Source organism: Nerophis ophidion, linkage group LG14 (genome assembly GCF_033978795.1).
Source record: "Nerophis ophidion isolate RoL-2023_Sa linkage group LG14, RoL_Noph_v1.0, whole genome shotgun sequence".
NCBI classification, from domain to species: Eukaryota; Metazoa; Chordata; class Actinopteri; order Syngnathiformes; family Syngnathidae; genus Nerophis; species Nerophis ophidion.
Genome location: NC_084624.1, coordinates 30312879 through 30339803, shown reverse-complemented (window position 1 = coordinate 30339803; position 26925 = coordinate 30312879). Strand labels below are relative to the sequence as shown.

At 39.7% G+C, this 26925-nt stretch overlaps 1 long non-coding RNA gene across 1 annotated transcript in view; it reads right to left on the bottom strand.

Annotated features, from left to right (window-relative positions):
* The window catches only part of LOC133568945 (uncharacterized), a 37368-nt gene extending 10791 nt beyond the window's left edge, over positions 1 to 26577 (bottom strand). Inside the window, exons 1-2 of the long non-coding RNA XR_009809706.1 lie at positions 26351 to 26577; positions 16883 to 17024 (exon numbers count right to left, since the gene is read on the bottom strand). This is a non-coding gene — a long non-coding RNA (uncharacterized LOC133568945). The remainder of the gene's footprint in view (positions 1 to 16882; positions 17025 to 26350) is intronic.
* Positions 26578 to 26925: the final 348 nt, after the last annotated feature.

The following is a 26925-nucleotide window of genomic DNA, read 5'->3' as shown; positions in this document are numbered from 1 at the left end:
GGTTGGGGGTTGTCTGGCGCCTATCTCAGCTACAATCGAGCGGAAGGCAGTGTACACCCTGGACAAGTCGCTAGTTCATCGCAGGCCAAACAGATAGACAGACAACATTCACACTCACATTCACACACTAGGGCCAATTTAGTGTTGCCAATCAACCTATCCCCAGGTGCATGTCCTTGGAAATGGGAGGAAGCCGGAGTACCCGGAGGGAACCCACGCATTCTCGGGGAGAACATGCAAACTCCACACAGAAAGATCCCGAGCCTGGAATTGAACCCAGTACTGCAGGACCTTCGTATTGTGAGGCAGACGCACTAACCACTCTTCCACTGTGACAAGTTGTTTGATAAAAAAATGCATCTTAGATGTTGTTTTGATCAGCAAATTTGGAGGTGTTAAAATGGCCAGGTAAAATGGCTAATGCTAATTAGCATCATGTCCGTGTTATATTGATTGATTGATTGGTTGAAACTTTTATTAGTAGATTGCACAGTACAATACATATTCCGTACAATTGACCACTAAATGGTAACAATGAATCATCCATCCATCCATCCATTTCTACCGCTTATTCCCTTTTGGGGTAGTGGGGGGCGCTGGCGCCTATCTCAGCTAGAATCGGGCGGAAGCAATCGATATTTATTTATATAGCCCCAAATCACAAGTGTCTCAAAGGGCTGCACAAACCACAACGACATCGTCGGTTCAGATCCCACATAAGGGCAAGAAAAAACTCACAACCAAGTGGGATGTCACTGTGAATGACTATGAGAAACCTTGGAGAGGGCCGCAGATGTGGTTGGAGTGCTTGTTTCTGCCTTGGAGGCGAGTATCTTCACACAGATCTGACGTTGCAGTCGTACATCCTAACTTTCTTCTTCTTCATTCTTTATGATGTTGACATATTGTACTGAGCAGCCAGAAGAATGTGTTGTGCTTCCACCACGTCGAACTACTGTATTTTCCGGACAAAGGGCGCACCAGTTTAAAAGGCACACTGCTGTTGAGCGGGTCTATTCAGGTCGATTTTGATTAAAAATGCACATTGGTTTAAAAGGCACAATAGTGGGGTCATATTATATATTTTTTCTAAATTCAAAACAATATCTTGTGGTCCACATAACATATAATCATCTTTGTTGTAGCGGTGTAGCGTGCAAGGACGGGAGTAAAAGAAGTGTCAAAAGATGGAGCTAACTGTTTTAATGACATTCAGACTTTACTTAAATCAATAACAGAGCAGCATCTCCTCATCCGTGGCCCAATAATGCAACATCAACGCCGGAAATGTGTCCTGTGAAAAACCATCCGACCGGAACCCTCTAATAACTAAAGTTCTGTGGGTGAATAATGTAAACTCACTACAGTTTTTATTGCTTTGATAGCTAGTCTACTGAAAGATATCAGTAAGAACTTTACACTACTTTATATTAGAAATGGCAACAGCGGAAGATGAATGCCACATAAGAATGTATAAAAAAGAAGCGTATTACTACGGTGTCTGTAGGGCCTACAGTGGCGGACGGGCACACATTTTCAGGACTTATGCAGATCTCAAATACACATCAGCAGGTACCAAAAGGTAAGAAAAGTTGCTTTTGCATAATATTGTGAAATAAACCGGCAGGTAATATGTCTGCCAATAGGTGCCATTTTGCGGACCTTATACACGCACAATAATAATAATTGTATGTTTAATGCGCCGACAATCCATCAATCGGTGAGGGTTCATGGCTTACCAAAGTCGTACTAAAACTTGTTGACAGATTTTTGAGCGCCGTGTGTAATGTTCTATATTCTCAATGGGACATTTAAAATTTTGGTGTTTTTTACTGGCGTCATATTGCAGTCTCCACGAATCTCGTATGTATGACTGCCATCTACTGGTCACACTTATCATTACACCATGTACCAAATAAAATTGCTTCGCGGTCAGGAAGCACAACCAGAATTATTCTGTACATTAGGGGCACCGGGTTATAAGGTGCACTTTTGATTTTTGAAAAAAATGAAAGGATTTTAGGTGCATCTTATAGTCCGAAAAATACGGTAAGCTCCGTTTTCAGCTCTGTGGTTATCATAACACAAATTCCCTGTCAAAATGTTGATGTTATAAAGACATTTTTATCCGTCATGTCCTATTGCACAAACACAGTAAGAGCATGGCGAAGCACAGATCTGTGAGTCATTTATAAGACTTCTTATGAAATTCCTCATGAAATTGGCAAGGACATTTTGTTCCTCATTTGGAAGGGAGAATAAATAAAGCAGAAACTCACACCAGATGTGGAATAAAGAGCTTTGTCACTCCCGGTGTTCTTTAGACCCAAGCACAGAAGGCCCTTCATTATCTTTTGTTCCGCCCTGATGTATTTTCCCAGACAGTTTGGGACAAACTGCGGCTACGAAATTTACAATAATCTCGGGGTTCTAGTTTGGCAAAGTTCGCTCTCCTTCCGCCACTGGAGGGCAATACCTCGCTTCATAGTTGGGCTTTGGGGTTTTGGGTGCTGACACACACACACACACACACACACGCATACGTGTTTGGGTGACATATGAGGACTTATGACAAAAACGTGACATATGGGGACATGCCTTTCCAATGGTCCTACAGGCCTGGGATTCAGACGGTTAGTGAACCAGAATTTTAGAAACACAGTGGTCTATTGAGATTTTTGCAACTCTTTTGTTTTTTTCTGAACCTGATTTTTATGGTACATATGAGGACTTGTCAGGTTTAGGTGACAAATGAAGACCAGAGTGTTTAAGATTTCAAGTTTATGTGACATATGACGACCATGACGTCACAGAGTGTTTAAGATTTCAGGTTCATGTGACATATGACAACCATGACGTCACAGAGTGTTTAAGATTTCAAGTTTATGTGACATATGATGACCATGACGTCACAGAGTGTTTAAGATTTCAAGTTTGTGAAATATGACAACCATGACGTCACAGAGTGTTTAAGATTTCAGGTTCATGTGACATATGAGGCTAATGACATCAGAGACTTAACAAAACCACCTGAGTTGGTTTAGTTGATGTGTTGTCATTTAAAAAAAAAATCCCAATCCCATGCTACTGTAATCTAAAACCAAGAAGAGTTTAAAAGAAACATGGGTAAAAATGTAATTGTCAACTAAGTGTAACTGAATTGTTTTTGTGGATTTTGTCGCTAAGAATTATCTGGAATAAATACAAAACGCTTGCTGTTTATTTTGCTTTTTTAATTGCTGGTAACATACTCAAACTACCACAGAAGATGTGGGAAAACATTTTTTTCCCCTTTTTTTAATATAATTCTGTTATGGATGTAGTACTTGATGGCAAGCCAATCTCTGTCCTGTAGAGCTACTAGTTCTTTATGGAGGCAGGCTTCACAATCTTTTTTACCTGGTACTTTGTTGCCAGTTACAAAATGCAACATGTGTCATTCAACTGCTTCCACTTCTTCCCCTTTGCAGCTGTCATAAAGGAGACAAAATTCAATTTCTTACTGAAGGAAAAATGACTATAACACAGTGAAAAGGTGCAAAACGTAATATAATATTCTAGTAAATGATGTGGATTATTTATTTACCCCGCTTTGGAGTGGACCAAGTGGAAGAAGCTTGAGACATACCCACTTCCAGCGATTTGTCCTGCTGTCAATCTGAAAGGAAGAATTAGAAAACTGTAAAAGTAAACATTTAACATATTGTGCTTTGTGAAGCAGCGGAGTATATGTGTTGTCTGTCTATTTATGAATAATGCAGACCAGGAGTGTTGGCTGAGTTCTTAACGTTTGCTTTCAGAGCCTGCATATCACAACATACAAGATGCCGTCATGGCGACACAACCTATACCGGGCTACCGCGCATGCTCGTCACTCCTGTTGCATGCTGGGTAGGGTAGTTCTTTTTTCCCCTGGCTCATAACATCACAATATAGTACCATGTATATGTGTTCAGTTTATCAAAGCACCAAACAAACAGATATGGTCATAATTATTTTAAGTCCACTACGCAGAATAAACACAACATTATTAATATTGCTACTACGGATAATTTGATCAAAAATTCCCTAAAACAGCCCACTACCTATAATATAAGTTTTTTAAACATAAGATCCCTGATAAAAAAAAATGTTTCTGCTGTTACCTCAGAAATTGCCTGTTCAGATGTTATGATTGTGGCTCAGAGATTTGTATGTAGATTATATTTATTTTCCATAACAAACAGGATAACTTAAGTACCCTGGCAGTGGCAATAAGCTTAAATGTTTGTATTTACATTTTTTGAGTTGATTTTCATAAAATTTGCTATTTAACTGCTACTGTTTAACAAGGACTGATTTAAATTGTGTTTGCTCAACAAATGTTTTGGCGCTTTTGTTCATGTGGGAGAATATTCCAATAAAGGTGCACTACACACTACTTTTGAATTCATTATTGGGCTTTGCGTATACAATGCATTTAATCGCGATTAATAAGAGAAATAGTGCGATTAACTTCGATTAAAAATTTTAATCATTGCCCAGCCCTAATATATATACAAACCCCGTTTCCATAAAAGTTGGGAAATTGTGTTAGATGTAAATATAAACTGAATACAATGATTTGCAAATCCTTTTCAACCCATATTCAATTGAAAGCATTACAAAGACAACATATTTGATGTTCAAACTCAAACTTTTTTTTTTTTGCAAATAATAATTAACTTTGAATTTCATGGCTGCAACACGTGCCAAAGTAGTTGGGAAAGGGCATGTTCACCACCGTGTTACATCACATTTTCTTTTAACAACACTCAATAAACGTTTGGGAACTGAGGAAACTAATTGTTGAAGCTTTGAAAGTAGAATTCTTTACCATTCTTGCTTGATGTACAGCTTAAGTTGTCGTGTTTTACGCTTCATAATGCGCTACACATTTTCGATGGGAGACATGTCTGGACTGCAGGCGGACCAGGAAAGTACCCGCACTCTTTTACTACGAAGACACGCTGTTGTAACACGTGGCTTGGCATTGTTTTGCTGAAATAAGCAGGGGCGTCCATGATAATGTTGCTTGGATGACAACATATGTTGCTCCAAAACCTGTATGGACCATTCAGCATTAATGGTGCCTTCTCAGATGTGTAAGTTACCCATGCTTTGGGCACTAATACACCCCCATACCATCACACATGCTGGCTTTTGAACTTTGCGCCGGATGGTTATTTTCCTCTTTGTTCCGGAGAACACCACGTCCACAATTTCCATATATAATTTGAAATGTGGACTCGTCAGACCACAGAACACTTTTCCACTTTGCATCAGTCCATCTTAGATGAGCTCGGGCCCAGCGAAGCCCGCGGCGTTCCTCTGTGTTGTTGATAAATGGCATTTGCTTTGCATAGTAGAGTTTTAACTTGCATTTACAGATGTAGCGACCAACTGTAGTAACTGACAGTGGTTTTCTCAAGTATTTCTGAGCCCATGTGGTGATATCTTTTACACACTGATGTCGGTTTTTAATGCAGTACATCGCTTACGTGCAGTGATTTCTCCAGATTCTCTGAACCTTTTGATAATTTTACGGACCGTAGATGGTAAAATCCCTAAATTCTTTGCAAAAAAAATGTTTAGCAGTTTTAACATCAAATATGTTGTCTTTGTAGCATATTCAACAGAATTGGGGTTGAAAATTCTTTGCAAATCATTGTATCCTGTTTATATGTACATCTAACACAATTTCCCAACTCATATGGAAACGGGGTTTGAATGTATTTATATATATACATATAGCCTATTATTTGCGCACTATTTACAAGTTATGTACCAAAAACACGACCACCGAAAAAATACTTTGATCAATGAAAACAGCGCTGCAGAAACCGGCTGTAAACAAGAGGCACTGCATTTTCTGAATTGAAACACTCATTTTAAAGCTTTGACATTAACATTTTAACACACACTAATCTGATTCAGAAAATATGAGGACCTTATATGAAACACACCTAGGTCTTTCTTGGTTCAAACAATATGAGGACATGACGAGTGCTCACATGTAGAATTTATGTTGTTGACTTGTAACATATCCTGTTTTGCTAAACATGGGTTCCAAACTCCCTACTGACTAACATGGATGTACCCTTACGGAAATGTTGTCATGTAAACTGATCTGTGAGAGATTAAAATTAATAAATGTCTTTCAAAATATAGGTTGGGTCAAATTTAGAGCAGATATAGTAAAAATAGACATGTAATAACCTGTTGGAGGGATGAAGTCGGTTTATGGCTGTCATCTGAATCTAGAGAATGTTGAGATAGAACCTCAAACAGTTGGTTTCTGCAACAAAACACAAAAATATAATGTCATAACTAATTAATTATAACATTCTCACCACTTTTTGTTGATAAAAATCTGAGCATACAATGCCAGATAGAGGGTAAAGATTATTACAGAGTTTCAGCTCTTAGACAATTCATTAAGAATGTAACACACACAAAAATCTGGTTCAGAAAATATGAGGACCTGAATTGAGACACTCATTTTAAAGCTTTGACATTAACATTGTAACACATATTTTCTGGTCCAGAAAATATGAGGACCTTATATGAAACACACCTAAGTCTTTCTTGCTTCAAACAATATAAGGACATGACGAGTGCTCACATGTAGAATTTATGTTGTTGACTTGTAACATCTCCTATTTTGCTAAACATGAGTTCTAAACTTTCTACTGACTAACATGGATGTACCCTTGCGAAAAAGTTGTCATATAAACTGATCTGTGAGAGATTAAAATAAATAAATGTGTTTCAAAATATAGGTTGGGTCAAATTTAGAGCAGATATAGTAAAAATAGACATGTAATAACCTGTTGGAGGGATGAAGTCAGTTTATGGCTGTCATCTGAATCTAGAGAATGTTGAGATAGAACCTCAAACAGTTGGTTTCTGCAACAAAACACAAAAATATAATGTCAGAACTAATTAATTATAACATTCTCACCACTTTTTGTTGATAAAAATCTGAGCATACAATGCCAGATAGAGGGTAAAGATTATTACAGAGTTTCAGCTCTTAGACAATTCATTAAGAATGTAACACACACAAAAATCTGGTTCAGAAAATATGAGGACCTGAATTGAGACACTCATTTTAAAGCTTTGACATTAACATTGTAACACATATTTTCTGGTCCAGAAAATATGAGGACCTTATATGAAACACACCTAAGTCTTTCTTGCTTCAAACAATATAAGGACATGACGAGTGCTCACATGTAGAATTTATGTTGTTGACTTGTAACATCTCCTATTTTGCTAAACATGAGTTCTAAACTTTCTACTGACTAACATGGATGTACCCTTGCGAAAAAGTTGTCATATAAACTGATCTGTGAGAGATTAAAATAAATAAATGTGTTTCAAAATATAGGTTGGGTCAAATTTAGAGCAGATATAGTAAAAATAGACATGTAATAACCTGTTGGAGGGATGAAGTCAGTTAATGGCTCACATCTGAATCCGGAGAATGTTGAGATGGAACCTCAACAGTTGGTTTCTGCAACAAAACACAAAAATATAATGTCAGAACTAATTAATTATAACATTATCAGCACTTTTTGTTGATGAAACTCTCAGCATACAATGCCAGATAAATAGTAAAGATTATTACAGAGTTTCAGCTCTTAGACAATTAATTAAGAATATAAAACACACTAAAATCGGGTTCAGAAAATATGAGGACCTGAATTGAGACACTCATTTTAAAGCTTGGACATTAACATTGTAACACACACTAATCTGGTTTAGAAAATATGAGGACCTTATATGAAACACACCTAAGTCTTTCTTGGTTCAAACAATATAAGGACATGACGAGTGGTCACATGTAGAATGTATGTTGTTGACTTGTAACATCTCCTGTTTTGCTAAACATGAGTTCCAAACTCCTTACTGACTAACATGGATGTACCCTTACGAAAAAGTTGTCATATAAACTGATCTGTGAGAGATTAAAATTAATAAATGTCTTTCAAAATATAGGTTGGGTCACATTTAGAGCAGATATAGTAAAAATAGACTTGTAATAACCTGTTGGAGGGATGAAGTCGGTTTATCGCTCACATCTGAATCTGGAGAATGTTGAGATAGAACCCCAACAGTTGGTGTCTGCAACAAAACACAAAAATATAATGTCAGAACTAATTAATTATAACATTAACAACCACTTTTGGTTGATAATATTCTGACATTTTAATTCTACATAAACAGTAAAGATTATTATAGCGTTTTAGCTCTTAGACTATTATTTAAGAATGTAACATTCACTAAAATGTGGTTCAGAAAATATGAGGACCTGGATTGAAACACTCATTTTAAAGCTTTGAATTAAACATTGTAACACACACTAATGTGGTTCAGAAAAATATGAGGACCTTATATGAAACACACTGAAGTCTTTTTTAGTTCAAACAATATGAGTACATGACAAGTGATCACATATAGAATTCATGTTGCTGACCTGTAACATCTCCTGTTTTGCTAAACATGAGTTGTAAATTCCACAGACTAACATGGATGTACGCTTAAAAAATGTTGTCATATAAACTGATCTGTGAGAGGTTAAAAGGATTAAATGTCTTTTGAAGTATAGGTTGTGTCAAGTTTTTAGCAGATATAGGGCAGCACGGTGGAACAGGGGTTAGTGCATGTGCGTCACAAATCGTTAAATCCTGGGCTCGTGATCTTTCTGTGTGGAGTTTGCATGTTCTCCCCGTGACTGCGTGGGTTCCCTCCGGGTACTCCGGATTCATCATACCTCCAAAGACATGCACCTGGGGATAGGTTGATTGGCAACACTAAATTGGCCCTAGTGTGTGAATGTGAGTGTAAATGTTGTCTATTTGTGTTGGCCGTGTAATGAGGTGGCGACTTGTCCAGGGTGTACTCCGCCTTCCGCCCGAATGCAGCTCAGATAGGCTCAAGCACACCCCGCCAACCCAAAAAAGGGACAGGTAGTAGAAAATGGATGGATGGATGGATAGTAAAATAGTCAAGTAATAACCTGTTGGAGGGATGAAGTCGGTGTATCGCTCACATGAATCTGGAGAATGTTGAGATAGAACATCAACAGTTGGTGTCTGCAACAAAACACATAAAAATAATGTTAGAACTTATTAATTATAACATTATCAGCACTTTTTGTTGTTAACATTATGAGCATATAATGCCAGATAAATAGTAAAGATATTTATAGAGGGTTTCTGTCTCTTGTCCCGCTCATGTCTTGAGATGAACTTCCCTCGGTACTCGACCACAAAAGAACCTTTTTAAATTGATGCAAGAGCAAATACACCATATCCTGATAAAACAGTTTATCAATTAACAATGTTTGGAATATCTGTTTTAAAAAGGAATAATAATAGTCGTTACTTGACTAAAAATTCAATTACAAACAGAATTACTCTTTCATAAATGTAAATAATTATTAAATTAAGTACAAACCCCGTTTCCATATGAGTTGGGAAATGGTGTTAGATGTAAATATAAACAGAATACAATGATTTGCAAATCATTTTCAAGCCATATTCAGTTGAATATGCTACAAAGACAACATATTTGATGTTCACTCTGATAAACATTTTTTTGGTGCAAATAATCATTAACTTTAGAATTTGATGCTAGCAACACGCAACAAACAAGTTGGGAAAGGTGGCAATAAATACTGATAAAGTTAAGAAATGCTCATCAAACACTTATTTGGGACATCCCACAGGTGTGAAAGCTAATTTGGAACAGGTGGGTGCCATGATTGGGTATAAAAACAGCTTCCCAAAAAATGCTCAGTCTTTCACAGGAAAGGATGGGGCGAGGTACACCCCTTTGTCCACAACTGCGTGAGCAAATAGTCAAACAGTTTAAGAACAACCTTTCTCAAAGTGCAATTGCAAGAAATTTACTGATTTCAACATCTACACTCCATGATATCATCAAAAGGTTCAGAGAATCTGGAGAAATCACTCCACGTAACCGGCATGTCTGGAAACTAACATTGAATAACCGTGACCTTCGATCCCTCAGACGGCACTGTATCAAAAACCGACATCAATCTCTAAAGGATATCACCACATGAGTTCAGGAACACTTCAGAAAACCACTGTCACTAAATACAGTTTGTTGCTATATCTGTAAGTGCAAGTTAAAGCTCTATTATGCAAAGCGAAAGCCAATTATCAACATCCAGAAACGCCGCCGGCTTCTCTGGGCCCGAGATCATCTAAGATGGACTGATGCAAAGTGGAAAGATGTTCTGTGGTCTAACGAGCCCACATTTCAAATTTTTTTGGGAAATATTCGACACCGTTTCATCCGGACCAAAGGGTAAGCGAACCATCCAGACTGTTATCGACGCAAAGTTGAAAAGCCAGCATCTGTGATGGTATGGGGGTGCATTAGTGCCCGAGGCATGGGTAACTTACACATCTGTAAGTTACCCATCTGTTTGGAACAACATTTGCTGCCATTTAAGCGCCAACTTTTTCATGTGCGCCCCTGCTTATTTCAGCAAGACAATGCCAAGCCACATTCAGCACGTGTTCAGCTTCATAAAAAAGAGTGCAGGTACTTTCCTGGCCGGCCTGCAGTCCTATCAAAAATGTGTGGTGCATTATGAAGCGTAAAATACGACAGAGGAGACCCCGGACTGTTGAACGACTGAAGCTCTACATAAAACAAGAATGGGAAAGAATTCCACCTTCCAAGCTTCAACAATTAGTTTCCTCAGTTCAAACGATTATTGAGTGTTGTTGAAAGAAAAGGTGATGTAACACAGTGGTGAACATGCCCTCTCCCAACTACTTTGGCACGTATTGCAGCCATGAAATTCTAAGTTAATTATTATTTGTAAAAAAAATTATTCCGTTTGGATTTACATCTAACACAATTTCCCAACTCATATGGAAACGGGGTTTGTAATTAATGTGTTACTTGAAAAAGAAAAGTTTTAAATATCTAGCATATGCAGTTGAGAGACATTTCATGAGAGCAGAGTGTGTGTGTGCCTTTAAAAAGCTGTGCCTTTTGCCAAGTGACGTGGGACGTCAGCGCCCAGACATAGCAAAATAGTTCAGCTGTATTTTTTAGCTTAGCAGTGGCAGTTAAGATAGTTCTGTTGAATGTTTTTGTTTGCGTGTGGATGAGGCCTCTTTCTATTTGATATCGTGTTCGTAATTACTTCCGGGGGTTGCTTTCATTAGTAAAAAGATATTACCTGCACTAAACCTTTTGTGCTTCTAACGCTGTCTTGTTGACATACAATCACATCAAAAGTAGCATGCCACATTACATCAAACGCATCGTAACAGCGTTGTAGCGTACATAAAAGTTATTAGATTACTCGTTACCGGTAAAAGTAACAGCATTAGTAACATCGTTTTCATATACCGCTGTTATACCATCCATCCATCCATCCATCCATCCATCATCTTCCGCTTTTCCGAGGTGGGGCCTAAGCAGGGAAGCCCAGACTTCCCTCTCCCCAGCCACTTCGTCTAGCTCTTCCCGGGGGATCCCGAGGCGTTCCCAGGCCAGCCGGGAGACATAATCTTCCCAAGGTGTCCTGGGTCTTCCCCGTGGCCTCCTACCGGTTGGACGTGCCCTAAACACCTCCCTAGGGAGGCGTTCGGGTGGCATCCTGACCAGATGCCCGAACCACCTCATCTGGCTCCTCTCCATGTGGAGGAGCAGCAGCTTTACGTTGAGCTCCTCCCGGATGGCAGAGCTTCTCACCCTATCTCTAAGGGAGAGCACCGCCACCCGGCGGAGGAAACTCATTTGGGCCGCTTGTACCCGTGATCTTATCCTTTCGGTCATGACCCAAAGCTCATGACCATAGGTGAGGATGGGAACGTAGATCGACCGGTAAATTGAGAGCTTTGCCTTCCGGCTCAGCTCCTTCTTCACCACAACGGATCGATACAACGTCCGCATTACCGAAGACGCCACACCGATCCGCCTGTCGATCTCACGATCCACTCTTCCCCCACTCGTGAACAAGACTCCGAGGGGCCATAGAGGTCAGGTGCATTGTGAGCTGGGCGGCAGCCGAAGGCAGGGCACTTGGCGGTCCGATCCTCGGCTACAGAAGCTAGCTCTTGGGACGTGGAACGCTGTCATTCCAAACACTTCTAATTAAAGCCATATAATACAACCTCTATTAGACAGTAAGGAAATGATCCAAATGAGATGTTGATACAGTTACCATTGATATGATACATAACAAGACATACCTTTCCAATCATTGATCCACTGGGCCTTAAAACAAGACTTGTCACATCCAGATCAAATAAACTCGGTGGCTTCAGCCTCAGGATTACGTCTCGCTCTTCTTTTGGGCACGATGTCTATATCATGTGTTGATGCGCCTAACAAATCCACACATAAAAATGAAAAAAGTCAGTGACACAGAAATAAAACAAAGAACTAAACCCTTCAAAAACTGTTAAATTTAGGCTCAATGCAGCCATGAAGCTTCTCAAACAAAGTACTAATGTAACAATATCAGTAACATGCCTACTCCACAGTGCTTATCAGCTTGAAATATTTGTATTTGAGAAAAAGTATAAACAATTTGAAGAACTCTAGTCCGGCTTCCTCCCACTTCCAAAGACATGCACCTGGGGATAGGTTGATTGGCAACACTAAATTGGCCCTAGTGTGTGAATGTGAGTGTGAATGTTGTCTGTCTATCTGTGTTGGCCCTGCGATGAGGTGGCGACTTGTCCAGGGTGTACCCTGCCTTCCGCCCGATTGTAGCTGAGATAGGCGCCAGCGCCCCCCGCGACCCCGAAAGGGAATAAGCGGTAGAAAATGGATGGATGGATGGATAGTCTGTCTTGTTTAAATTTAAGAAAATGTTTACTAGCATAGTGATCAAGGGTGATGGGTCAAATGCAGAGAATAATTTCACCACACCTAGTGTGTGTGTGACAATCACTGCTACTTATAATCTTCCATGCAACTTAAAAAAAAATAAAATTAAATGCCTTGGCCCAGAACTGAAATGCTTAATTTAACCTCATAAAATCAAATCTGATTGCAATTAATAACAACAACATTTAACTGTTGATTATAATGAACTATTTTCCTATGTTAAAAAACATTGGTCTATTTAATTACGTTAAACTCCATTTTATGCTCACCTGATTCAACCATGCTGTCGAAGACTGTCAAAGATTGTTTGTGACCAAGATAGATGTCCCCCTCCGGTGATGCAGGTCCCGGAAGTGATGTTCACTGAGCGCTCTGTTGTGCTCAAAATCGTGTGTGAAGTTGTGTATTTCGATTATAAATGGTCCTTTTGGAAAACCCTTTTTATATATATATTCAATATTAAGTGTGATACATGAGCTGTATAACTTCCATGAGGAAAATAATTAACTAGTGATTTAGCCCTCTGTTAGGAGCAGACATCGTCCAGCGGCCAATCAGGCGGCGCCTAACTGAAAATTGGACCAATCAGACGCCGAGACTCTTCAGAGTGGGCGGAAGTAACCATCTTGAACACCATGTAAAGTGAATACCTCCAAAAACAATCCCCATATTAATCCTAAATTTGCCCCAAAGATAAAAATACCCAAATAATGTGCTATTGTAACCATTTGAAAATATTAAATACTGTGTGTAGTTTGAATTGCATTTGAATTATTGCCTTTGTCTCAATCAAGGTTGAAGGTTGTTTTTTTTATGCAAAAACCTACATTTCAGGCACATTTAAAGCAATTATTGTGCGGCATTGTATTTTAGTCAACAGAATAGCAAAAAGTCCAATACAGTAAAATACTGAATCAAACAAATTAAATCATCACCATAATCCCTTTATTACTAATTGTCTAGCCCAAATCCTCTCCAGATAAACCAAATTAATAGATAAAACTAACACTAAAAAGGATGAGATCATCAGATCAGTTGAAAATGTGTTGTTATTTGATTCAGAATTCAAGAGTATGTTTATTGCTGTAATGGTTAGATGTTTTTCAAAATGTTGGAGTGTGTGAGTTTCTGCCCCACATGACATATGAGGACATATGACATATGAGGACAAGTGTGTGTGTGTGTGTGTCATAATAGCAAAGATGGCCACTAGGGGCAAAATCGAAGGTGACCAAAAAAATTAAACACACTTTCACACACTTTTTCTGAAAATTTGACAAATGAAGACTTTAGAGATTTTTGGTCTGGGAACATGCTGGGAGGGTTAAGAACACGATAGCATTGCGGGAAATATGGGGACATGGAAAATGTCCTCATATTTCAACAGGTCCTCATATGTAAGGTGAAATTTCATAAAAATGTCCCCATATGTCACTTTGACAAACGCGCACACACACACACACACACACACACACACACACACACACACACACACACACACACACACACACACACACACACACACGCACGCATGCACACACACACTGGTCTCAAAGGACAGCAAACTAGTAATATCCGCAATTACAGTGACAAGCCTTTTCCACTGATTTAACACAATTAACCAACTTTACATTCCTCAATTGACTCCATTTGGTTTTCAGTTTGCCAAAACATGCCTCAATCCCAGCCTTGCTTCAACCCTTTATAGGCCTTTGTTGGCAGCTTTTAGGATTCTGTGGTTTTTTGCAAGTCAACACCCATTTTTTTCCTCCACCATGAAGGATTGTTGTTGAAACCCTTTGAGTAAAAAAAGAAGGACAAGGAAAATTATAAAATGCAGACTAATTGAGTACAAATGGTACAATCTGCACCTAAGATACAGGATACAGATTGTAAGAATGTGCATGCCGTTACATAAAACTATGTATTAATATTTCCTTTTTATTGAACATTGAAGTTATAACACTGAGTTTATAAAGATTACTGTGCTTTCCAGGTGTTGTTTCTCAGAGGTCTCAAACTTGCGGCCCACGGGCCAATTGGAGCCCACAAGACAATATTTTACGGCCCCCACCTTAATATAAAAGTTTAATGTAAGTGTGGCCCACAGGTTTTATATGAATGGCACTGTACAGTGTAGGGTTGTGCGGTATTAGTATAGTACCACGATACTAATGAATCATATTCGATCCTAAACCGCCTCTAAAAAGTACCCAATACTCAAATTTTTGGTATCATCCAAAACTAATATGTAAAGCATTCAAACAGAAGAATAAGTGATTATTACATTTTAACAGAAGTATAGGTAGCACATGTTAAAAGAGAAAGTAAGCAGATATTAACAGTACATGAACAAGTAGATTAATAATTATTTTTTTACCACTAGTGCCTCATAATTTTGACAAAATAATAGAATGGAAAACGACACAATATGTTACTGCATATGTCAGCAGCTAAATTAGGAGCATTTGTTTGTTTACTTACTATTGATTGATTGATTGATTGATTGATTAAAAGACAAGTTGTCTCGTATGTTCACTATTTCATTTAAGGACAAACTTGCAATAAGAAACATACATTATATTGCCAAAAGTATTTGGCCACCTGCTTGACTCAACATATGAACTTGAAGTGCCATCCCATTCCTAACCCATAGGGTTCAATATGATGTCGGTCCACCTTTTGCAGCTATTACAGCTTCAACTCTTCAGGGAAGGCGGTCCACAAGGTTGCGGAGTGTGCAGATAGGAATTTTCGACCATTATTCCAAAAGCACATTGGTGAAGTCACACACTGATGTTGGTCGAGAAGGCCTGGCTCTCAGTCTCCATTCTAATTCATCCAAGGGTGTCTTGTCGGGTCCAGGTCAGGACTCTGTGCAGGCCAATCAAGTTCATCCACACCAGACTCTGTCATCCACATCTTTATGGACTTTGCTTTGTGCACTGGTGCACAGTCATGTGGGAAGAGGAAGGGGCCGCTCAAAACTGTTACCACATGATTGGGAGCATGGAATTGTACAAAAATGTTTTGGTATCCCTGAGCATTCAAAGTTCCTTTCACTGGCACTAAGGGGCCAAGCCCAACTTCTGAAAAACAACTTCACACCATAATTCCTCCTCCACCAAATGTCACACTCTGCACAATCCAGTCCGAAATGTAGCATTCTCCTGGCAACCTCCAAACCCAGACTCGTCCATTGGATTGCCAGATGGAAAAGTGTGATTCATCGCTCCAGAGAAGGCGTCTCCACTGCTCCAGTCCCAGTCCACTGGTGAAGTGCTTTACACCACTGCATCCGACGCTTTGCATTGGACTTGGTGATGTGTGACTTAGATGCAGCTGCTCGGTCATGAAAACCCATTCCATTAAGCTCTCTGCGTAATGTACGTGGGCTAATTGGAATGTCACATGAAGTTTGGAGTGCTGTAGCAACTGACTGTGCAGAAAGTCTGCGACCTCTTCAGCATCTGCTGACACCTCTCTGTCAGTTTACTTGCCCTACCACTTGGTGGCTGAGTTGCTGTTGTTCACAAACTCTTCCATTTTCTTAAAACAAAGCCGACAGTTGACTTTTGAATGTCGAGAAGCGAGGAAACTTCACGACTGGATTTTTTGCACAGGTGGCAGGCATCCTATCACAGTTCCACGCTGAAAATCACTGAGCTCCTGAGAGCGGCCCATTCTTTTACAAATGTTTGTAGAAACAGTCTCCATGTCGAAGTGCTTGATTTTATACACCTGTGGAGGGGCCAAGTGATTAGGACACCTGATTCTGATCATTTGGATGGGTGGCCAAATACTTTTGGCAATATAGTGTATGTTTAATGTACCGTAAGATTTTTTGTTAAAATAAAGCCTATAATGCAATTTTTTGTGGTCCCCTTTATTTAAAAAAGTACCGAAAAGTACTAAAATAATGGTATCTGGACAACACCAGCATAGTGTTGTGTGTGGAGCTGAATGAACCTACCAATCACGGTGGGGTACATGGACCAAGGAGGCGGGTCATTAACGAAGCTTGATGCACCCAGAGAAACATGTCTCAATGAGTGAAAGTGACAGCAGCGTTGCCATAGATAGTTTTTCTCCTTCCCTGACTGGCTGCCTCGTTTCTATTGGACACACGAAGACATTCGTCACAGTTCGTCACACTTTAAAAAAAAAACTTCTCGAGGTTACTGCCCAGCCGGGTGATATATGTACATGTGTATATACAGTACAGGCCAAAAGTTTTGACACATCTTCTTATTCAATGTGTTTTCTTTATTTTCGTGACTATTTACATTGTAGATTGTCACTGAAGGCATCAAAACTATGAATGAAAACGTGGAGTTATGTACTTAACAGAAAATAACTGAAAACATGTTTTATTTTCTAGTTTCTTCAAAATAGCCACCTTTTGCTCTGATTACTGCTTTGCAAACACTTGGCATTCCCTCAATGAGCTTCAAGCACACATTTGAGGTGAAAACCATGTCCTCTTGGAGCTCATCGAGAGAATACCAAGAGTGTGCGAAAAAGTTATCAGAGTAAAGGGTGGCTATTTTGAAGAAACAACAATATAAAACCTGTTTTCAGTTTGCATTCACTCACAATATCCACAGAAACTGCATCGTCTATTTAGTATGGTGTTTTTTTTACACACCGGCTGTTTGATTTTAACTTATCAACAGCCCTTCTCAAAGCCACCAATGACCTCTCCTCAATCTCCGACCACCTCAGTATTCTCCTTCTCCTTGACCTCAAAGCAGCTTTTAAAACCATCAACCACACCATCCTCCTTTCCCGCCTGGAATCATCCCTCAACATAACCGGTCCTCCCTCTACTGGTTGAGGTCATATCTCACTAACAGACAACAATACATCAGCATAAACAACTGCACCTCCTCCACTGCCCCTCTGTCCCAAGGTGTCCCCCAGGGTTAGGTGCTTGGTCCACTTCTCTTCATCTTGTACATGTTCGGTAACATCATCCGCCGCCATCACCTCCAATTCCACTGCTACGCATATGATGTCCAACTATACATCTCCACAAAATCCATCTCCTCAATAACTCTCTCCACCCTGACCGACTGCCTCACTGAAATCAAATCATGGATGCACTCCTACTTCCACAAACTCAACTGTGACAAATCTGACATGCTCATCATCGGCCCCAAATTCTTAACCAAAACTGCTCACAACTTCCACCTCTCTGTCGACAACTCCACTTTGTCCCCATTCTGGACAATAACTTCCCTTTTCGAACACCATGTGAACCATATCACAAGAACTGCTTTCTTCCACCTTAAAAATGTTGCCCGTCTTCGTCCATCCCTCTTCTTCTCTGCCGCTGAAACCCTGATCCATGCCTTCATCATCTCCAGACTTGACTACTGTAACAGCATCTTTTTGAATTAGTTTGCTCGTTGATGATTTTTTATGTTTGGTTTTGTATTGTGTTGTTATATTTATATGGTGATTATTATTCCGTGACTGTAAATTGTTTGCCTGTTTTTTTTATCGATGCTTTTATTTATTTTATTTTTTTATTTTTGTCTGTATTGTGTAGTTATAATTATATGCTTTTACTTGTGATTGTATTGAGTTGTGGACCCTAGGAAGACTAGTGGGTTGTTGCGGCAACCAGCTAAAGGGGATCCTTAATAAAAATCAAATCAAATCACTACGGCTCATCTTGCAAAATTCTCAAAAAAACTCCAATACATTCAAAACTTTGCCACCCACCTGCTCATCCACACCCGCTCCCGTGAGCACATTACCCTAGTCCTTCAGAAACTACACTGGCTCCCCGTTCCTCACCGGATCCACTTTAAAATCTTCATCCTCACCCACAAAGCCCTCCACAACCAGGCCCCCTGCAACTTCACCAACCTGCTTCACCGCCATACCCCTTCGAAAAGCCTCCGCTCCCCACCACTCAGGACCAAGCTCAAGACCTGGGATAATCTTGAACTCTCATCCCAAACTCATCCGTGACTGCTCAGACCTTCCCACCTTCAAAAGCCTTCTCAAAACACACCTATTCAGATCTGCTTTTAACCAGTGATTAGTGTTCTGTGTCCTGTAATGTCCCGCCTTGTGATTGTCCTGCGTTATTATGTATTTTACAATGTACTGCTTTTATATTTCCTGTATTTTATATTATTACTTTGAACTGTTGCAAATTTTATTTTTTTATCCTGCAAAGTGTCTTTGAGTACTCTGAAAAGTGCTATACCAAATGAAATGTATTATTATTATTATTATTATGTATTAGGCATGTAATTTAGCATCAATCTAGCGCATTTTGAAAAGAAAAGCCTTAATGTACTTTCAAGCGACTCGTTCTTGCTTTGTTGGCATGGAACATTGTAACATTACCTAGAGCAGGGGTAGGGAACCTATGGCTCTAGAGCCATATGCGGCTCTTTTGATGACTGCATCGGGCTCTCAGATAAATCTTAGCTGACATTGCTTAACACGATAAGTATTTAATAATTCCGCTGGTAATCACAGTGTTAAAAATAACCTTCAAATTATAAAACATTCTCATGCATTTTAATCCAACCATCCGTTTTCTATCGCACCTTTTCAAGATGTCGCATTAATGGTAAAAAGTATTATATTTATTATCGGTTAACTTTTAGAATAACAATTTTATTAAAAAGAATAAGAAAACTTACTATACTCTAAAAATGTTGGTCTTACTTAAAAATGCATGCATTTAGTTGTATTCAGTGTTAAAAAATATTATATGGCTCTCACGGAAATACATTTTGAAATATTTGGCTTTCATGGCTCTCTCAGCCAAAAAGGTTCCCGGCCCCTGACCTAGAGGCAATACTTTTGAGTCCTTGTCTCCCTGCCAAGTGCTTGGCAACCAGACATGATGGCACATGCAACAAAAGTATCGAAATATGGGGCGGTTACTTGATAGTACTAATGTAATTTGATTGGTCCCCTCAAAAGCACTGAATTCTGTATCTATCCCTACCCATTATTTATTAAACCCTTAAAGGCCTACTGAAATGAGATTTTCTTATTTAAACGGGGATAGCAGATCCATTCTATGTGTCATACTTGATCATTTTGCGATATTGCCACATTTTTGCTGAAAGGATATAGTAGAGAACATCCACGATAAAGTTCGCAACTTTCGGTGTTAAGAGAAAAGCCCTGCCTCTACCGGAAGTCGCAGACGATGACGTCACAAGTGTGGGGGCTCCTTACATATTCACATTGATTTTAATGGGAGCCTCCAACAATAAATTATATTCGGACCGAGAAAACGACAATTTCCCCAATAATTTGAGCGAGGATGAAAGATTTGTGTTTGAGGATATTGATAGTGACGGACTAGAAAAATAAATAAATAAATAAACGCGATTGCATTGGGACGGATTCTGATGTTTTTAAACACATTTACTAGGATAATTCTGGGAAATATCTTATATTTCTGTTGTGTTGCTAGTGTTTTAGTGAGTTTAATATTACCTGATAGTCAGAGATGTGTCTCCACGGGTGTCTTGACGCCACTGCCTTAGGGGAGTCGACGGCAGCTATGGACGGCACAAGCTCAGCTTTTCTCTGGTAAGAAGCAGCTTTTTAACCACAATTTTCTCACCGAAACCTGCTGGTGATTCATGTTCGCTTGACCGCGCTCTGATCCATAGTAAAGTTTCACCCCCAGGAATTTTAAACAAGGAATCACCGTGTGTTTGTGTGGCTAAAGGCTAAAGCTTCTCAACTCCATCTTTCTACTTTGACTTCTCCAATATTAATTGAACAAATTGCAAAAGATTCAGCGACACAGATCTCCAAAAGACTGTGTAATTATGCCGTTAAAGCAGACGACATTTAGCTGTGTGTGTGTGCAGCGCTCATACTTCCTAAAAACCTGTGACTTCTTGCGTACACGTCATCATTACACCACGTTTTCAAGACAAAACTCCAGAGAAATTTAAAATTGCAATTAAGTAAACAAAAAAGGCCGTATTGGCATGTGTTGCTATGTTAATATTTCATCATTGATGTATAAACTATCAGACTGCGTGGTGGGTAGTAGTGGGTTTCAGTAGCCCTTTAACACTGAATGTCATGTGACGATGGTTAACCACTGATTTGTTTTTATTGCAAAATAGATAGATATTATATGTAAATAGAAATAGTCTGTTTCAGGGACAAGCTGTCCCCATCATTGAGTCTTTATTAACTGTGCAAGCAACGCTACTGTAGTGGGTGTCCCTTATGGGCATCCGTAGTTGTTTGTGTATGTTCGGAGCATGCACGCTGAAGTAGACAGCCGTGTGTGTGTCTCTGATTTCTACATGGTGTCAGAAACGTCAAAAAAATGCGCCAAGTTATTTAATGTGTCACAGAGGACACATGAAGACATATACCGACGGCGAAAGGTAGTGTTTTTTGTTTTATTAGTACGAGTGAAGTTAGTTCCTAAGTTAGCTGTCACAATGAGTGAAGGCAATGCACCGGCGCTTCCCCACCATGGAGACAACTTTCAAGTTAGCCCGCCAGAAAAGTTCGACTGTGGAGACGGGTAGAAATGGCTGAGATGGAACAAAGAGAGCTATCAAGTGGCGTCAGGACTATAGCAGGTCAACACGCCGATGAGTACTTCATGTGAGAGGATGCGGAGGACATTTTAGATGCTTCGCAATTGACATCATGTCAGAAACAGAACTATGCTGTGGTGATGAAAAGTTTTGGTGATTATTTTTTGGGAGACAAAATGTCATATTCGAGTGCGCGCAGTTTAATGTACGGAAACAGGAGCCTGGTGAGTCGGCAGATAGCTTTAAAACAGCAATACACTGTACATACACTGTCTGAACACTGTAACTTTGGAGTGCTTCGGGAGGAGTTAATAAGTGACCGCATAGTAGTAGGGATAAGGAATATCGTTCTGTTTGAAAAATTACAAATTGATGCTGATTTAAGCTTATAAAAAGCCATAAGACAGGTTAAACAGTCAGAGGTGGTTAAACAGCAACAGGCTGTGATGTGGGATGGGTCTCCACAGGCAGAGGAGAGGATAGAGGTTGACACAAACAGGGACACAAACAACACGGCTAGGCGAGATCAAGACAAACGGGGACTCTAAGTAGTTCAGAGACATGTCAGAAATGTGGAAGGAGCCCCCATAACTGGAAGGACTGCCCAGCTAACAATGCGGAATGCAGAAAGTGTCCCAAACGAGGACATTTTGCCGCTGTGTGTCGATCCATGCAGCCTGTGCATGAAGTACAGGACAAACTACAACAGGATACCCTCTTTCTGGGGGAGGTAAGAGGGCAAAACTCAGGGTGGCACACAGACATTGGACTTAATGGAGAGTTAATCTCCTTCAAAATTGTCACAGGTGCAGCGGTCACCACGATCCCCACCAATCTGTATAAATACAGCAAATATGCCCCCTTGAAGAAAACAACCAAGAGACTAAATGGTCCCAATAACATTGTTCTACAAGTCGCTGGGCAGCTGAAATGTCAGCTTAAGAGTAAAAATGGAACAGTTACCGTTACCCAGCCCGTGTTTGTGGTGGACTCATTGGTCAGACCCCTACTGGGCCTGCCAGCCGTAGAGGCCCTACAGCTGGTGAAGCAAGTAGATGTAGTAGAGGATCCGGGGGAAACATTTAAAAACAGGTTTCCCATGGTGTTTGCTGGTCAAGGTAGGCTCGACAGGGACTATAGCATTCGACTGAAGGAGTATGCGAGGCCCTATGCACTCTCAACACCACGCAGGGTGCTGATTCCTCTGACAGAGAAAGTAAAGGAAGAGTTAAAAAGGATGGAAAAGATGGGGGTAATTTCGAAGGTGGACAGGCCAACAGCATGGTATGGTGCCCGTAGTTAATCTTAATGGGAAAATCAGAATCTGCGTGGATCTGACCAGACTTGATGAGGCAGTATGTAGGGAAAGGCACATATTGCCATCAGTAGAGGAGTCACTGGCACAGTTAGACGGAGCAAAGGTATTCACCAAGCTGGATGCCTGGTCTGTTTTTTGGCAGATTCCCTTGGTAGAAAAAAGCAGAGAACTTAAAACATTTGTAACCCTTTGTGGCCGCTTTTTGTTTCAATGTCCTACCATTTGGAATCAGCTCAGGGCCAGAACACTTTCAACGCCGCATGTCGCAGCTCTTAGAAGGACTGACAGGGGTTGTTTGTCATGCTGACGACATATTGGTGTGTGGGGTGGACCGGGAACAGCATGATGAGAGGCTGACAGCGGTGCTCTCCAGACTTCAGGATGCTGGGCTCACCTTCAGGCTCTCCCTGAGCCACACCTCCAGCCACAGTCGGCTCCACAAGAGCCACCAACCCCACAAAAGGAGTACAGAACAGAGAGAGAAGCAACACCAGGTACACCAATCAGAGAGCAGGTAACCCAGACACCGAAAGCAAGAGATGCTATGAGACGGCAGGTAAAGCCATCAGGGTGGCTTAAAGACTATATCTCGTGAAAGGACAGGACATAACAAAACACATCTTGTGTAATGTAAAAGCCAAAAAAGGCAATTACTGTTTGATTGTAAGTTGGCAACTATGTTGTTTTGTTTTGTTGTCGTTTTTTTTCTCAGGGAGAAAAGAGGATGGTAAGGAATTTGTTATGCAATTCTCATACATAATGCCTTTATAGGGTGTTCGGTTGATTCGTTATAAATGGTGATGCTTATTTATAAATACATTGCAATTATTGTTCATTCCTTGTTGTACATTGGAGAAGGGGAGATGTAGTGGATGTCCCTTATGGGCATCCGTAGTTGTTTATGTATGTTAGGGCCATGCGCAGTTGGTTCAGTAAAGTCTACACCACTGAAGTAGACAGCCGTGTGTGTGTCTCTGAATTCTACAGCTATGAAGGAAGATATCGATATTGTATAGTTCTTTTCTGCCGACAATGATTTTACATAAGGGTTTTCCAGGATTTAGCCCAAACGAATGGAAAATCCTCAGTATGAGTGGTCATGAGACCTTTACGAGTGGCAATCTCATGGAACGCTGTGCTACACAGAGCCAGCTCTGTATGTCCAGTGACTGGAGTTTTGTCCAGTTTACACTCATTATGTAAATATCGGTATTGGAAATGAAGTGCTGGACAATATCGACATATGGTTATCCGTAACCAAAGCCAATTTCTCGCATCTCTAGTTGCATTGCTTCTCAGTTGTACGTGTTTTCAGCACAGGAAGGTGTCCGAAGTAAAGCTCGTCATGACAGCACAAACAGCCATTTGGTTGCAAAGGAAGCTGTGCTGTCAAGGGGCCAAATGACGCGGAACTGCCCATCATCGCTTTGAGAGGCTATTATCTTTGTTATTTGCTAAATTTGTACACTCGTTTCTGAATCTTACATTTTATATTTTAATTAGGTGAGATATGTAAAGGTAAAAACGCTAATACTCCTAAGATTCCAAAATGTTGATGACAAAGACGTACTGTAATGCAGCTCTGACCTCAGTGACCTCAATTCCTCACTCAAGTGTAAAAGTACCGTATTTTTCGGACTATAATGCGCACTTAAAATCCTTTCATTTTCTCAAAAATCGACAGAGTGCTTTATAATCCGGTGCGCCTATTGTACGGCATAATCCTGGTTTTGTTTACCGACCTCGAAGCAAATTTATTTGGCACATGGTGTAATGATAAGTGTGACCAGTGGATGGCAGTCACACATAAGAGAAAGGGTTCCGGTCGCACGTTTTTTCACAAGACACATTTCCTGCGTTGATGTTGCATTAGTGAGCCACGGATTAGAAGATGCTCTGATTTAAATAAAGTCTAAATGTCATTTAAACAGTTAGCTCCATCTTTTGACACTTCTTCCACTTCCGTCCTTGCACGCTACACCGCTACAACAAAGATGACGTGGAGAAGACGTTGTCGAAGGTGCGCCACGTAAATAAGACCGCCCACAAAAAGGGAGATCCTGAAGCGACTGTCAGAAAGCTATTTGAAGATATGTAAAAAAAAAGATATGCAACATTTTGACCAAAGAACCGCCTTACATGCTATGTGGACCACAAGATAGTGTTTTACATTTATTAAAAAAATAATAATACAAATATGACCCTTTTAATGCGCCTTATAATCCGGTGCGCCTTTTGTATGAAAATAGACCTGAATAGACCCGCTCATTGGCAGTGCGTCTTTTAATTCAGTGCGCCCTATTGTCCAGAAAATACGGTACTTTACTGTGCAGCACTTTATGAGACTTATTGTTTTAAATTGTTGTAAATTGTGCTAGATAAATTAAGTAGATGGTGTTAGGTTGGATTGTGTTTTGCAGAGGTGGGTAGAGTAGCTAGAACTTGTACTCAAGTAAGAGTACTGTTACTTTAGAGATTTATTATCAAGTAAAAGTAAGGAGTAGTCACCCAAATATTTACTTGAGTAAAAGTAAAAAGTATGTTGTGAAAAAACTACTCAAGTACTGAGTAACTGATGAGTAACCTGTTCGTTTAATGATTACGGCAACAAATAATGCACAAAAACATAAAAATAGCAATGAGCAAATTCAGAGCCAGGAATATTTCTTAAGCAACTAAAACAATATTATATATTAAATAATGATACATTAAAATAAAAATAAAAATTAAGGCAAATTGGATCTTTCTGTGTGGAGTTTGCATGTTCTCCCCGTGAATGCGTGGGTTCCCTCCGGGTACTCCGGCTTCCTCCCACTTCCAAAGACATGCACCTGGGGATAGGTTGATTGGCAACACTAAATTGGCCCTAGTGTGTGAATGTGAGTGTGAATGTTGTCTGTCTATCTGTGTTGGCCCTGCGATGAGCTGGCGACTTGTCCAGGGTGTACCCCGCCTTCCGCCCGATTGTAGCTGAGATAGGCGCCAGCGCCCCCCGCGACCCCGAAAGGGAATAAGCGGTAGAAATGGATGGATGGATGGATGGATGGGCCACAATAACTTAACAGCACAGTAGGCATTGATTGATTGATTGATTGATTGAAACTTGTATTAGTAGATTGCACAGTACAGTACATATTCCGTACAATTGACCACTAAATGGTAACACCCCAATAAGTTTTTCAACGTTAATCAATTACTTAATAAATGACCAAGTCGAGGTAATCTACCTCATATATACATACACACACATTTCATATATATATATATATATATATATATATATATATATATATATATATATATATATATATATATATATGTATATATATGTATATATATATGTATATATATATGTATATATATATGTATATATATATGTATATATATATATACATACACACATATCATATATATATATATTTACATTTATATATACAGTATATAATTTATATTTATTTATTTTGCCGTTTTTGTTCACATGTTAAAGGTGTTTTAATGAATGTACATGCATGTTTAACATATAGATTCCTATCTTTAATGAAGACAAGAATATAAGTTGGTGTATTACCTGATTCTGATGACTTGCTTTGATTGGAAACAGACAGTATAGTGCTGGTAAGTCCCGGTTTTCAAATGGAGGAGAAAACCAGTTCCTCCTTCCTGTCTAATACATCATGAAAGTCGTTGGTTTTTGGCATCTTATTTGTCCAGCTTCCATATTCGTTTTTATACACTTTACAAGAAATACATTGGCGGCAAACTCCGTAGCTTGCTAGTTTGTTTGCGCTGGCTTTCGGAGACTCTTATTTTGTTAGAGCAGGCGCGATGGAGCGGCACTTTTATTGTGAAAACAGGAACTGTGCGATCAGTCTTTAGGCTTGTGACGGGAAGTACGGTTGAAATAAAAAGTGTCTTTTTTCCTTTACACTTTTGATTGATTGGTTGATTGATTGAAACTTTTATTCGTATATTGCACAGTACAGTACATATTCCGTACAGTTGACCACTAAATGGTAACACCCGTATAAGTTTTTCAACATGTCGGGTTCTACGTGGACGGTCACGTGACCACCTGGCTCTGTTTGATTGGTCCAACGTCACCAGTGACTGCATGTGATTGGTGAAACGCAAGCCTGCGTAGTT